The following is a 15,071-nucleotide window of genomic DNA, read 5'->3' as shown; positions in this document are numbered from 1 at the left end:
GAAGGGAAAATATATACAAAGCAGAATGCCTTCAGAGATAGAATTAACAGTAAAATGTAAAAAACTCAACACAAAATTGTGTGGTGTCCAATTACAGGGCAAGAACCCTTCCTGTTATGAAAAACAGAATGATTTATTGAGTATGTACACATACTCAATAAGTTTGCATGTCATTACTATAACTAAAAAGCCCGCATTTCTGTTCTAATGCACTAAAATTATTTTGTAACTGCTTCTAAAGGAAGCAGAATGAACAGATTGCTAGTACCTTCAGCTTGTCCATCTTTCACAGAAGATTGTAGGCTATGATTGCTAAGCAAACTGTATTGATGCTTTATCTTTTAAAGTTTCTTAACGCAGATTTTCTTGTAGGAAAAATATTGGTTTTGTCTAAATATATATATATATATACATTTAAAAAATTGCAGAAAATTTTGAAAACAAAAACATTGCTCCAGTCACTCTGTGGAACTGAAATTGTTCCTCTCTATTCCCCTCATTCCTGTTTTGTTTTCTCTTTGTAGGTCTATGACCCATCTAGGCCTTGTTGACACAGAAGGTTAAACTGCAAGCTGTGAGTATTTCTTTCATCTCTTTCATCAGTGAGATGATTTAAAGAATTTTAAATGGGTTAATAGCTGAAGCAATATTTAATATATAGAAGATGCTATTTTACTGTAAGCAGCTTATTTAGTAGTATAAAATGACTCTTTGTCTTTGAACAAAAAAATCTGTTATGGTTAGGGGATATTTTTTTTTTCTTTTGGTTGTTGGTTGGTTATTTTTTTCCCCCAGATTATAAAAGCATATTTCAGCACATTGTCTGCCTGCTGTTAGACTTTGTTATATTTGGTTACAATTAGTAAATATTAGTAGACATGAACTTTCTGACTGATTCTGCCATTCATTGTTGCTGAGCTCCTTCTCCTTCTAAGCACATCATTACTAACCTTAGTCTATCTCATGTTCTCTCAGCACCCAAGTCACAGACAACAGGGTTGCCCCTTTGCCCACAGTAATATGCATTCAATACAAAGTAGTTTATGAAGTAAAACTGAACAGAGTATGAAAACTTCCCACAGTTATTAAGAATGTTTGGCATCAATAACAGGGTTTCTTTCAATTGAGCGTGTGGGGTAGATGTTATATAAATACTCATTTTTATTTTCTTAGAGACTTAATTACTTAATTATATTAATTACATTAAGATCCCAGTGAATATGATCATCAATACAATATGGTGCAAGAATAGTAATTAAATTATTATATAAAGCAGTATTGCCCATCAGTGATTTTATTAGTTTTCATTTGAAATTCCCTTTCTGTCTTCTATGTTCTTTAAGATTTTCATGTAAATAGAAAGGTGGTTGGTTGGCTTGAAGTACTTCTCTAATCCACCCTGAAAAACTTTTGTTAAAATAAATTCCAACCCCATGTCTCATTCAGACTTTAGGTCCGAGTCCTAACTTTATCAAGATGAGTAGGGTTTTCTCATTATTTTTGGTTGATTTGAGGGCAGAGTGGGACCTCATGAAAAAGGGGTGGGTATCAATCTCAGCCCCGCATTTCAGACTCTGAAAAGAGTCCCTTCACAGAGCATTCACAGTCGTCTGTAGGGCTGTTCTGATCTCTGTATTTTTTTCTGATTTATTTTTGCTCTTTCTCTTTCATATCCCTCCTCACTGCTACTGTGCCTGCAGATTTTTCTAAGTGTGGATACTCACAGCAGCCTCCATAGATTCCCTGTTGAAAGCTGGTGAAGAAATAACCACTTCTCAGATTTGTCTTGTCCTTCAATATGAATCTAAAACAGGTAAGACGAGTCACAGACTTTAACAGTCTGTTTCTATTCACTGACTGTATAGGAATATAAGGCTATAGGATAAATGCTCTGCTAAAGGCATGTGGTTGAAGTGACGTGAGTACTGATTTGTCATTCTGAAAGTATTGTCTCTTGCACCACAATTTATTCAAAGTTCATCACGGTTAAACTCATTAAAGAGGGAACATTACTTCCTCGTTCCTGGATGGGCAAGTTACAATGACCTTTCCAGCTTGTATTTTACTTTACTGAACTGAACTGCCTGTAGTACTTCCATGATTACTTATTCTAACTATAGTTTTTTCTAAATATTCATGGCCCATTTGTATGTTTGTTAAGCAGAAATTCTTTTGCCTTCTTTTCTCTCTCTCAGTAGATGTTAATACATCCTGAAACTTTGATACAGATCACAGATTAAATAAATGAACGGCGTACTTCCTCTTGAAAACATGCTATGCAAGACCTGGACTCATGAAGTAGGTGCAGGCACATAAACAACTTTCCAGTGCAGAATGGGACCTCCCTCTCCTATTTATCTTTCCACAGTTTTAGCCACATTTCTGTTGCTAACCTTGCACCATTTGGCATTTATTTGATCACAGGAGCATAGCTAACTCAATAAAATTTTAAGGAAATAACCTGGGAGAAACAGAAGCTATTTACTTCATTAAATATTTAATCCTAAGATCACGTTTATGATGCATCCTGGACAGTGAGGGAGGGTAGGGAAACTGTGTTACTGAGGGTGGGATGAAAGAATCTGGATCAAAAGCAAAGAGAGAGAAGAAATAAGGAAATGACATCACCGTTTCAGCACTATCAAACTTAATTTTTTTGAACTGTCATTTAATATGGCAACTCTTTAATAATTACAACAATAGAAGAGCAATTTGGGTGCAATTTGTGCATTCTTATTCTGTTGTCAGGACGCATATCTGTGTCTTAGCTCACTTGAATTCTTATTTCATCTATGATTTATGAGTATTTACATCCATTCTACATGCCTCTAAATCTGCATCCTATGATTTTAGGTAATTTAAATAGACTGATCCAGGTTGAGTGAGATTCTGGGTAGCCTGATCTCATGACTGGCAATTAATTCAATAGCTTTCAATTATGAAATCTTAGAGTGAATTGAAGGTAATTAAGGGTTAGTTTATGCCTTTAGTTTTGTTCATCTCCTAGTAAAATTTGTTAACCATCCTTATGAGAAATTAGTGAGTAGGTATGAAACTACCAAAAAATGGCTACATGCAAAAAATATTTTAATTTCTTATTAAATAAATTATAATATATTGTTATATTATTCTGAATATGGATTTTTTAGGTCCAAGTGATTTATAACTCCAGTATTTAAAAAAGAAATTGTGCTGAAATATAAGAATGCAAATTCAGGAAGAAATTGAGAGAAAGAAAATAAGGAGAGAATAAAAGAAACAATTACAATAGCCATTATCTAGATAGGCTTGTGGTATTTTTTTTTTTTTGAGCAAATTATTTTGATTTATTCTTGGCTATTCCCTTTCAAATAACTTGGTCCCTTTGGAAAACTTAGAGGTATAAAATCTTCACTCAGTAATATCAACCTTTTCTGCATCGTATGGATTAGGATTTTAGGAGATTTTAGACTACAGGTTGATCAGTAGAATTACAAAATGCTATAAGTGATAACTAAAACTCAATGGAAATATTTTTCCTGTGATTATGATGTCTTACGATGCATTTTATTTCTGAAAGAATATGGTTGTAAAATTGTTTCTGTTACTTTTTTTGGAGGGTTTTTATGTTTGATATTAAACTCCCTAAATGTCAGCAAAGAAATAAATATTTCTGATCACAACCATGGAAAAATAAAAACAGTTCTTTCCCACAGACCGCCCAGTTAGCATGGAAAATTTCTTTATGTTTTATATTTCATTTTTTTTCCACTTGTCTTCCACTGCAGTCCCCTTTTGGGGGGTTAATTTATGTATGGATTCATAGAATCATCAAATTGATTAGGTTGGAAGAGACCATAAAGATCATCTAGTTCCAACACTCCTGCCATTGGCACGATTGTCCGCACCAGATCAGGGGGCCCAGGATCCCATCCAACCCAACCTTGAATGCCTCCAAGGATGGGGCTCTCATAGCTTCTCTGGGCAAACTGTTCTAGTGCCTCACCAACCTCTGAATAGAAAATTTCTTCCTAACATCTGATTATCTAAATCTCCTTTCCTTTAGTTTAAAGCCATTCTTCCTTGTCCTAGTCAGACTGGTTAAAAAATTGGGGCCTCACAAGAGCTGAGTAGAGAGGGACAATCCCTATCCCTGCTGACCACCCCTCTCCTGATGGAGCCCAGGATCCCATTCCCCCTCTTGCTCATAAGCTCCCTTCAACTACTGGAATGAGATCTGCACAGAACTTTCTTTTCTCTGGGTTTACCAAGTCCAGTTCTCTCAGCCATTCTTCACAGCAGAGGTGCTCCAGCTGTCTGATCATCCTCTTTGCTGTTGTCTTAGCACACTCCAACACATCTTTCTTGTGCTGGATGCCCCAGGCCTGGACACAGTATTCCAGATGGGGCCTCAAAGGGCAGAGCAGAGGGGAACAATAATCCCCTTCCTCTACCTGCTGCCAGCCCTCTTTTGGATACTGTTGGCCCTCAGGGATTCAGTCACAAATTTCTGGCTTATACCTAGGTTTTCATACACCCAAACCCCCAAGTCTTTCTCTGCAGGGATGCTCTCAATGAGTTTTTCTCCCAATAACATGAAGTTAGGCTATAGTGTCTTCACTTTCTGACACAATCCTACAAAATTGTCTTCAGGTATGAAGGATGATATACATTAATTTCTGTTACTCTCTTGACCCTGAGGATGGCCACAGACATGGTGTAGAAGCAATCTATGTACTTTTTAACATAACAAATGTTTAGACTAGATGAGGCTTTGATCTGCAAAATAGAATCTTCATTCTGCTTGGCCTTCTGTCATGTAATTTCTGTATTCATCAGTGGTCTCCCTCTGTAACTTAAACAGGAAATTTGTTTGCAGAGATACTAATGAAGTAGTGCTGTTTTAAATCGATTCCACTTTTTATCTATCCAGAAACCATACGCATGCTATAAAATTCATGAATGACATCTTTATTTTACTCAGTTGTGAAAGAAATGAAGGAATCAGTTAGCCAGAACCAAAAAATAAGGAGAAACAGGAAAGGAATGAAAAATAGTCCTTGTCAAAGCTGAAGAGAAACTCTAGGACATGTCAGTTCTTTCTGTTTCATTTAAACTCTTTTCACTGATGTTTATTTATTCATTTTTCTCAGAACAAGTACACTTTGTATTGTTTTTGGAATTAAGGAATGTATAGAAATGAAACCTTTAAAGATAAGTGGATGTAGTGTTAATTTCTTTGCATAGTCAGAAATACACAAGGAGTGATAAATTTGCTTGAAATTTACTGTGACAAAATACATTCAATCTGAGATACCTCTCTGCTTTTTATCTTTGTTGTAAAGAGACTGTAGTAAAGGATGCAGAGATTTTCCTCTCTATTTTCTCTCATCTTAGATTGCAGCACTACTTCATTTCCAACAATTAAAATTAGGATTGATGGAAGTAAGTATTTGAACATCAGGAAGTTCTGTGTGGACATGAGGGGTGGGATAAGGTCACAGGCCTGTTGGGAATGTAGGAGACAGCTGATGGGCAATTAATTGTATGTGAATTCCTAGTTCTAAATCAGTCCTAGTTAGAGATGCTTGGACAGTGACAGGAGAATCTTAAAGCTGGGGGAGGGAAGTCAGAGGTTGATCCCAACAGCTTCACACAAGCCCTCTTAATGACGGCTTAAAGCTATGAAGTCTTTGCAGCCCAGAGGTCACATCATCCAACCTTATATGGAGTCTTCTGTTCCTAAGATTTTTTCCACCCTGTGGTCTACTTTTCAGGTCCTAGCTATTTCTTCTATACCCACAGTTTTGGCAGTCTCATGCTTTATATATTCACAACACTACTGAATACTGAGACATAGTACATTCTGTATATAGATTCTGTATATTATATTCTTCTAAGGTTTAGGAATTGTTTGAACCTGCCTGCTCAGAACTTGACAAGAATGTGACAAAAATTCTATATTTGACAGATGTTTTATAAAACATGACCAAGCTGCACCTTCCCTGTCTGCATTAAAATGCTAAAGTAGAAATATCTGACAAGACTGAAATGAAATTAGCCCAGGGCTTTCCTCTGCAAATCATATGCTTTACAAAACAAGCTTTACTGAAAATGCTGATGTGTCTGCATCTTGTTTCTGGAGTGAGAGGGAAATGAAGGTGCCAGAAGCGTTTTATCTATTACAGGAGCTGTACTTTGTGGCTATTTCTGTGGTCCAGACCTTACACTTATTGCAGTAAATGAGGTGGTCCAGTCAGATAGAGTAAAATAATGGAACCTGCACATTACATAGAAGCAAGAGAGACAAAGAAGAAACCTCGTAAAGCTTTGGTGCACAGTCTGGCACATACATGTTTTTATAAATGAAGTTTGCTTGGAGAAATGAGCTTATACAAAGAAGTAAGCAGATAGTAAAGCTTACATAAAATTCTAGTGTTTAACATTTAATTTTAATTAAATTCTTTCATAATTAATTGAAATTAAAATTTAAACTGTTGTGCATGTTGATGAGGAAATGTTTGATGCTCTTGAGTGAACATCAGTAATTGCCAATGGCTTATTTATGTGTGGTTTCAAATTTTAGCTATTTTTTTTTCTTTTGATTATCAAGACTGTAACTCAAGCTTCTCTTCCAAACGAACACATATTCTAATCTTAAGAATCAAATGTAGATGGAAACAGTTATGTACAGAAAGTTATGAACTTGTTTTGTTATTGTGTTTCTTGGTCATTCTAGGCAAAGGATGTTATTTTTTAAAGAAAGCCAGGTATTAGACGTACAGAATGGCTTAATATGCTCTGTGAAGTAGGGGTTCTGAGAACGGTGAGAGCTGGAAGGTTGCAGTCCTTCAATCCGAAAATCTGTTTTGGTTCACTCAACCACTGAAGCCATCTGTGGATGCCAAATCCTGTGTCCGAGCTGTCACTATGGGTATCAATTGCACAGCCAGTGACTAAGGTCAGTTGATAGTATAATGAACAAAACTTACTGGCTGTATATATGACTGTGCAAAACTAGCTATTTGTGGTATATAAACCTTGAAAACAAGATTTCATATCCATTCTCAAAAATGTGTGGGAGTCTGAAGACCTTGAAAAAGAGGTAACTGGGTAATTCAGAAGTAGCCTCAGCTCTTCACTGTTCTATGTACTCGCAGGTTGTTTGTTCTCATCACCATGTATGATTTTCCCAGTTATTCCTCTCTACTGTTTTCACTTGTTTCAGCAATTGTTATACTACTCTGAACTACTGTGCTTTTCTTTTTCTCCTCCTGCCTTGAGAAGTCATGAATTGTTGTGGCAGCTCTGCTTCCACTGTTTTGGTATCTTTTCGGGTTCCACTAGCTGACAGCTGCTTGGCCTGCACCATGCCAGATGGCAAAGTCAGCATTTGCTTTGGACAAAATTGTAAGTAGTTTTCTGTTAGGGACAGTTGCTCTTTCTGAGGTGCTTTTTTTCTACTTCAGCGTGCTAAAACAGTTCATACAATCTGGATCAAACTTTAGTTATTTGAAATACAATTTTATATCTCCAGGTTTTCTGGCAGATATAAGTTACTTCAGAACTGCAAGTCACTGACAGCCAAATATTTACATTCTGTGAGAGACTGAATTGACATTTTTATCCAAGTAAATTGCTTTTTAAAAGTTTTTGCTCTACTGATGCAGACATTTAAGAGCGAATGTATCTTTAACCTTTTAAGTAATCTTATTGAACCCAAAGCTCCTTGGTGTTCATCTTAATTAGTTAATACATGTTAAATGGCACGTTGTCCAGCACACATCAGCTAATACCTGCGGTTCTTTAAAAGTCACCGGCTCTGCAAACGTCAAAGGGCAACAACATTTCTATAAATTCCTTGGCTTTCATTCTTATTTAAGTAGTATCGTGATTTCCAAGCATCACTTGAGACTTCATGCAATTTTATTTTTATCATTAATCTGGAAGAAAATAACTTCTGAATTCCATTGTAAACCATAATAAAGATCTTACAAAATATGGTAAAACTCATCTCTAATGCAGGTAATGCAGGTAGAGAAGTTCAGATACCAGTGATCTCAATACTGCAAGTGCTAATGCTGACACTTTTGAAAGTATTATAAATTTGGCATTCACCACAACCGTTGCTGTTACTTTATTTTACAGCCTTATGGGTTGCATAGTTAATGAACAGACTGTTTCGGAAAGTGTGATTTCTTCTGAGAGATATGCATCAATCTTTCATTAAGTAATTGTAAATAAGTATTATCAAGTCTTTCCTAGGAAATTGTTTCAGTACTCGGAATGAAAAGTTCTGAAAGAAGCTGATATATAATGGCTTCTGAGGCATACTTCACTGTTGTTTATAACGATGTAGTAGTTTTAGGCTATAAGTGTTCCTTAAATCATAAATGATATCAGAAATATTCTGATGTAAAGTTTTTTTTATGATGCACATACTTGTGCATGTTTGCATTCACAATGAATTCACTCTGCATCTTGCGCACAGCTCATTGGGTAATCGGATTATGAGTTCTACCACATTAGAGTACTATCTAGTCTGGAGGTATTCCCTTAATCCCATTCCTTCAGGATGTGCAAAATATGGCAAAAGCAGTAAAGAACATTAGGTTTAAGGAATAGCTGCTTTCCCTTCACCCCACCTCAGAAGCTTTAAAATTGAAGATACTTTACTTGAGAAAGGACAGGTGAAGAGAAAACAAAAACAAATGCTGATGCTATTAAGATGCACACTTTTCTCTGCTGCCCTTTAATTCCCTAACTGAGCTTTACCAAGCAGCCATTTGGTCAGCTGGGAAGGTTCCATAGATGCAGTACATAATGTAACACAGAAGGAAGGGATGCCATTCAGAGGAACCTCGACAGGCTGGAAAGCTGGGCTTGGGTGAACCTAATGAGGTTCAACACAGCAAAGTGCAAGGTTTTGCACTTGGGCTGGAAGAACCCCAGGCACCCATACAGGCTGGAAGGAGTGGTCCTTGAGAGCAGCTAGGCTGAGAAGGACCTGAGGGTCCTGATGAACGAGAGACTTAACATGAGCCAGCAGTGCGCTCTGGCAGTCCGGAAAGCAAATGGGATCCTGGGCTCCATCAGGAGAGGGGTGGTCAGCAGGGATAGGGAGGTGATTGTCCCTCTCTACTCGGCTCTTGTGAGGCCCCATCTGTTGTACTGTGTCCAGGTGTGGAGCCCTCAGTACAAAAAAGACATGGAGATTTTGGAAAGGGTCCAGAGGAGGGCCACGAAGATGATCAGGGGGCTGGAGCACCTCCCTTATGAGGACAGGCTGAGGGAGTTGGGCTTGTTCAGCTTGGAGAAGAGAAGGTTGCGGGGTGACCTCATTGTAGCCTTTCAGTACCTGAAGGGAACTTACATCCATGAGGGGAGTAAACTCTTCGAAAGGGCTGATAATAGCAGGACACGGAGAAATGGATCCAAGTTGAAGGAGGGAAGATTTAGGTTGGATGTTAGGGGGAAGTTCTTCACTAGGAGAGTGGTTGGGCCCTGGAACAGGCTGCCCAGGGAGACTGTGGATGCCCCGTCCTTGGAGGTGTTCAAGACCAGGTTGGACGGAGCCCTGGGCAACCTGATCTAGTAAAGGCGTATGTTTGGTGGCCCCGCTAGGCCGGGGAGTTGGAACTACATGATCCTTGAGGTCCCTTGCAACCCGGGTCATTCTGTGATTCTGATTCTGTAACACAGTAATGTAACACTTGATTAGCATTCGCAGCTTTGATGTTGCATGAAACACCACTTACATGTATTTTAAGTACAATATCCATACCTATTCATATGTAAGTATTTCAGCCTTCCTTTATACTGGGTAGTCATTATGGTTGCATCATTTTTCTAGCAAATTAAATATATCAGGAATTTTTACATGGTGGAGAACTGATATGATATACTCAGTATCCATATTCCAAATTGTCTTGCTCTCCAAAATGCCGTGGTTGCATGCAGATCATCTGCTGTAACTGACTGCTTGTGCAGCTCCAGATTGTAACACACTAATTTGGAGACCACAAGTTGATATGGACCAAATCTGTGCAGAGATCATTCCAGCATTTGATTAGTATAGGCAATCAGGTTCCAGTGCCCTGGGATCTTCTCAGGTAGTTTGATTCACAAGGATGGATACTGCCATTTTAAATAATATGCAGCATTTCTAAACTGTAAAATTCAATTTGACCTCATTAGTGTCTGAGTAATGCGTAATGTGTTTTAAATCACGCTAGCAGGCAATTTCTGAATGCTGTTGCCAGCATTCAGAATTTCAGATTCTCAGAGAGAGAAAAACATTAATCAAAAATTTAACTGAGTGGTATAGATATGAGTCTCTTAGATTTTATTGGTTTGGTTTTTTGTTGTTGTTTTTTTGTTGTTGTTGTTGTTGTTGTTTTGGTTTGGTTTGGTTTTGGTTTTGGTTTTTTTTTGTTTTGGTTTGGTTTTAGATTTTTTTCCCCTATTCAAACTGTTCCTAGCTTGTAGTTTTAAAACATTTATTTAGGGAAATTATTCTTAAACTTTATACATCACACACACACCCATATAAATGTGTCTTTATGCTTCTTTTGTACCAAAAACAATCTCTATTTTCCCATTTCCTTGGTTAAACCTGCTCTTTCAACCACTGTGGTAGACAACTTGAGTTGTGTCTAATCCTTATTCTTCTGCATCTTTTGCATTTAGACAACTTTTCTGTAGCACCCATGCCACTATAGTTTAATTTGAAATTATTTTTTGTTCATCCAGGGGTATAACCTCTGTCTCATAACTTTCATTACTGTGAGATTCAGGGCATTAAAACGTTCTTTTACAAGCTGCTGGAAGCTTTTAGTAAGTTGGATTTTGAACAAAATGAGGTCACACTGAGGCTTTTCTCTCTTGCATTTTTATATATGTTCATGCATTCCAAACTTTTCTTCTCGTCTTTCACTATTGTTGCTGTGCAAAATTCTTGCTCTCTAGGAATATCTCTCTAACTCCAGATTCTTTTTTCCAAATGTATATGGTAGATACATGGATTGTTTCTGGTGTCCGAGCAAAGAGCAAGTCTGTTCTTCTTTGTTCCTCACAAAGAAGCTAGACCCTTTTAGAAATGCAGTGGCATATAAACGTGCTGAAAATTCGGAGTAGTTTTTAAAGGGGACAGGAATTTAGACTGTTATCATGGTAAGGGCCTGATAGACATGAATAGCCTAAAAAAATTAAGAAAATAAGGCTTCTAATGAGAAATTAACAGTCATCTACCATTATTAGTGACAGCAAAGAACTTTGAATACTCAGATTTATTTAGAGGAAAAGAGTACAGCAAAATAAATCAACCAGATTCCCAGTTGACGGACTGTAGCTCTGAAAACCTATAAGCAGTATTTCATGAGAGGTAAGTCTGGGAAGACAACACAAGGAAAATGATTAAATGTTGCACAGTACAGCTACAATTTCAGTCCCGTTGTTATGGAGTGGCTGTGCAGTACTCAGGTTTTTGTTATCTTTATTTATTATGGTATATTCAGATTACAAGTATACATTCCTCTGATGCAAAGGATATGTGATGTAGAAACCAACAACCTAAATAAATTTTAAATTCTCATTTGATTTAAAATATAAGAATTAAGCACAAAGATAGCAGAAGCTGAGGCAAGTGGCAAAAGATGTATAGAACAGTATAAAACTGGATACAAACTCAGACAAATCCAGAATACTTGGAGCAACCAAAGTAAAATAAACCACTGATTAATCAGACAAAAGTTTATATGTAAAAAGTTAGCATGTAAAATGAGTCGGGGACAATTCTGTTGCTTCAAGAACGTGTGGCACAACACATCCTATACCCATGTTTAATTCTCTTTCCAACAAAAAAAATTGTGTCCTTGTCCCATACTGTCTGAAGGGAGCTGTAAGTAGTACATGCTGCTTGTTAACGCTCCTGCATACCCTCTGGAAGAGTACCATTTTGAAGCTAAAACTGAACAAGGAGCATGATGTTACGGGATATGGACAAATGCATACAAATGCCTGAGTTTGTGCTACAACCTAATTTTGTTTACTAGAGTAAATATTACAAATGAGTCCTTTTTGTATTTTACTGAAGAGTAATTTTATTTTCCTTAGGGAGGTTCTTATATTCTTTTCCTCAGCAGACTGTTTTACAGTGCATTTATCTTTCTGGGTATAGTCTCTGTTTAAAGCTTTGAATAGAACTGAATTTTCTTTGACTCTTAACAGCACAGGTTCTTGTCTTTCTTATAAATCAAGATTATAAGCTCTCCCAACCATAAGACATGGAATGACATGTAGCTTATGAGACAGTCTGAAGAATATAAAATATCTCTCTGATACAATAATTCTAAGAGAAATGCCAAGAGAATTATAGTTCTTTAGAAAGTTGAAAGGCCAAAGATTTTAATTAGCTTCGAATGAGGTAGTCAGTTTCAATGGGCTGCTGCATTTAGTCAGTACCAAAAGGGAGCTAATGAAATCTGTTTTATTTTGCAGGAGAAAAGTAGAACCTTATGATCACAAGACCCAAAGGATCATCAGGTTCCAACCCCCCTGCCACCAACATCCAGAATGCTGCATCTACAACATCTCTGAGCAGCCTTTTTCCAGTGTCTCACCATCCTTATTGTAAAAACCTTTTTCCTTATACCCAGTCTAAGTGTCCTCTTTCAGTTTGAAACCATTTCCTCTTGTCATGTCACAACATATCCTGCTAAAAACTCTGCCCACTTCTTTCTTATAGTTCTCCTTTACCTGCTATCAGGTCTTGCCGGAACCTTCTCTTCTTCACACTAAATGATACTTTCCTTAGTTTTCCTTCGTAGATAAGGAAAAGTTCCTTCTGATTTTTCCCCTACTAATTCTGAGTACTTCCCTACTAAGTCCGAGTGCATCACCTCGCTTTTGTTTTGATCCAGCTGAGTGATAATCTCACAAGGTAAACTGAACCAAGCAATGACAAATTCTCCATTTGTGGAGGGTCTGATCAAATTTGCAGTTTTTTTTCAGGTGAACAGTTGTTGGTTGGGCAGTATCTAGATTACATTTACAATAGATCTTGCAAAATAAATAAGCGGGCATAACCAATGAGGCATCAAAAGGAAGAAAACAGGCAGATACAGGTTGTGATAAAAAGCATTAGGATAAGCACTTTCAATATGAACATGCACATGGATTCCTGGGGCCGGGGCTACACTTCTTTCCCTGCCAAGTCATTAATAAAAATTCTGTCTATACATTTCCATTTGCTAGTTACCAAGCATCTGTCATTGTTATTTTTAGAGGGTATTGGTTAAATTTTTATCTTAAAGATAACAATAACCTGAGTACTGCAGAGCCACTCCATAACAACAGGACTGAAATTGTAGCTGTGCTGTGCAACACTTTGGAAAATTAGCTGCTAATATTTCTCTGTCTTTATATTGAAAGCTGAAAAGATCATATTTTTTCTAACTTAGATCAACTATGCATATCATATTCACAACAGTAACTGATGTATATTGGGTGTAAAGGAAAATAATAAGAAAAATAATCTATAGCAGTTGAATATATATTATGTTTTTGAATCAAAAATATAATTTTAATCAGATATTTGCGAAAGAAATAATATTTAAGAGGCTGGACAATTTTCTCCTTTTTTCTTATTTTTTCCAATTTCCTCCTTAGATCATTGTCACTGCTCTGTTTCCTTATCCCAGCTCCCGTCTCCCTACCCCTTCCCCTTTTCCCTTCCCATTTTTTGGGGGCAGGGGGCTCATGGGCCTATTGCCACCCTGTCACAGGCATGGATTGATCTAGATAACTCTGAGACAGAATCATAGAATCACCTAGTGGTGAACAACGCTGCTCACATCAGGGGCTTGGAACTAGATGATCTTTAAGGTGCCTTCCAGTCCCCAAGCTATTCTATGATTATATGAACAGGCTGCCCAAAGAAGTGAAGGAGTCGCCATTCCTGGAGGAATATAAGGAACGTGTGTGTGTGGTGCTTAGCAACATGGTTTAGTGATGGACTTAGTTGAGTGATTGGAATTGATAATAACAGAATCATAGATTCATGAAATGGTTTGGACTGGAATGGACCATCAGGGTCATCTAGTTCCAACCCCCTGCTGCTATAGGCAGGGACATGTCTAGATGGTCTAGGTTGCTCAACCCCATCCAGCCTCATCTTGAACACCCCCAGGGAGGGGGTGTTGGCCTCCTCTGGAATGTAACTAGCAATAGGACTAGAGGGAATGGTCTCAAGTTGTGCCAGGGGAGATTCTGGCTGGGTGTTAGGAAATACTTCTCTGAAAGAGTGGTCAGGAATCGGAATGGGCTGTCCAGGGAGGTGGTGGAGTCACCATTCCAGGTGTTCTTGAAACATTTAGATGTGGTACTGAGGGATGTTTCCACTAGGGAAATGGTGGTGGTAGGTGAATGGTTGGACTGGTCAGTCTTGGAGATTTTCTCCAAACTTGGTGATTCTATAAATATATATGGTCAATAAGACAGATCAACAAAGACAGAAAAGACAGCATTCATGCAAATGCAAGCAAGACCTTTGTCCTTATAGGTAACTTCAGTTTAGCAGACGTGAACTGGCAGTACCATATAACTGAGACAAGCAGATCCAGGAGGTTACTGAAACACGTTGATGGTTACTTCCCTGTGCAGATACTAAGGGAGCCAATTAGGAAAGGTGCCCTTCTAGATTTGTGCTTGTAAACAGAGAGGGTCTTGTGGGTGAAGTGGCAATTGGTGTCCATCTTGGCCATAGTGACCATAAAGTAGTCACATTTAAAATCTTTGGTGATAGAAGGAAAACTGCCAGTAAAACTTCAGCCCCAGTTATGGAGGGGAACATGCATGATGTTGTACAAAGAACTGGTTGGCAAGGTTTCCTAGATAACTGTTTTTGGAAGAATTGGGATCCATCTGTGCTGGTCAGTTTTAAAGTACTACCAGTACTTTAAAAGCAGTACTAGTAAAAAGCAGACCTTTTCAAGAAAAGTTATAGGAAAAAACTGTCTTCAGTATTGCTTGCTTAGAAATGTAACCTAAAAACAGGCTAGAGAAATACGTTATAAGTGACTTTTGTATGCTTG

At 37.7% G+C, this 15,071-nt stretch overlaps 1 protein-coding gene across 6 annotated transcripts in view; it reads left to right on the top strand.

Moving 5' to 3' along the window:
• Positions 1-1,707: 1,707 nt before the first annotated feature.
• PRLR (prolactin receptor) overlaps positions 1,708-15,071 on the top strand; it is a 128,243-nt gene continuing 114,879 nt past the window's right edge. For 3 of the 6 annotated variants that reach the window (XM_015848354.2, XM_032441134.1, XM_032441135.1), the window contains exon 1: positions 1,708-1,813. The gene's annotated coding sequence lies outside the window, so the exon portion shown is untranslated. Of the gene's footprint in view, positions 1,814-2,195; positions 2,299-12,477; positions 12,610-15,071 lie in introns of all 6 variants that reach the window. The other 3 variants (XM_015848356.1, XM_015848355.1, XM_015848359.2) reach the window with 3 other exon arrangements.

The sequence above is a fragment of the Coturnix japonica genome, chromosome Z (assembly GCF_001577835.2).
Source record: "Coturnix japonica isolate 7356 chromosome Z, Coturnix japonica 2.1, whole genome shotgun sequence".
Taxonomy (NCBI): Eukaryota; Metazoa; Chordata; class Aves; order Galliformes; family Phasianidae; genus Coturnix; species Coturnix japonica.
This window is presented reverse-complemented; position numbering and strand designations above follow the sequence as displayed.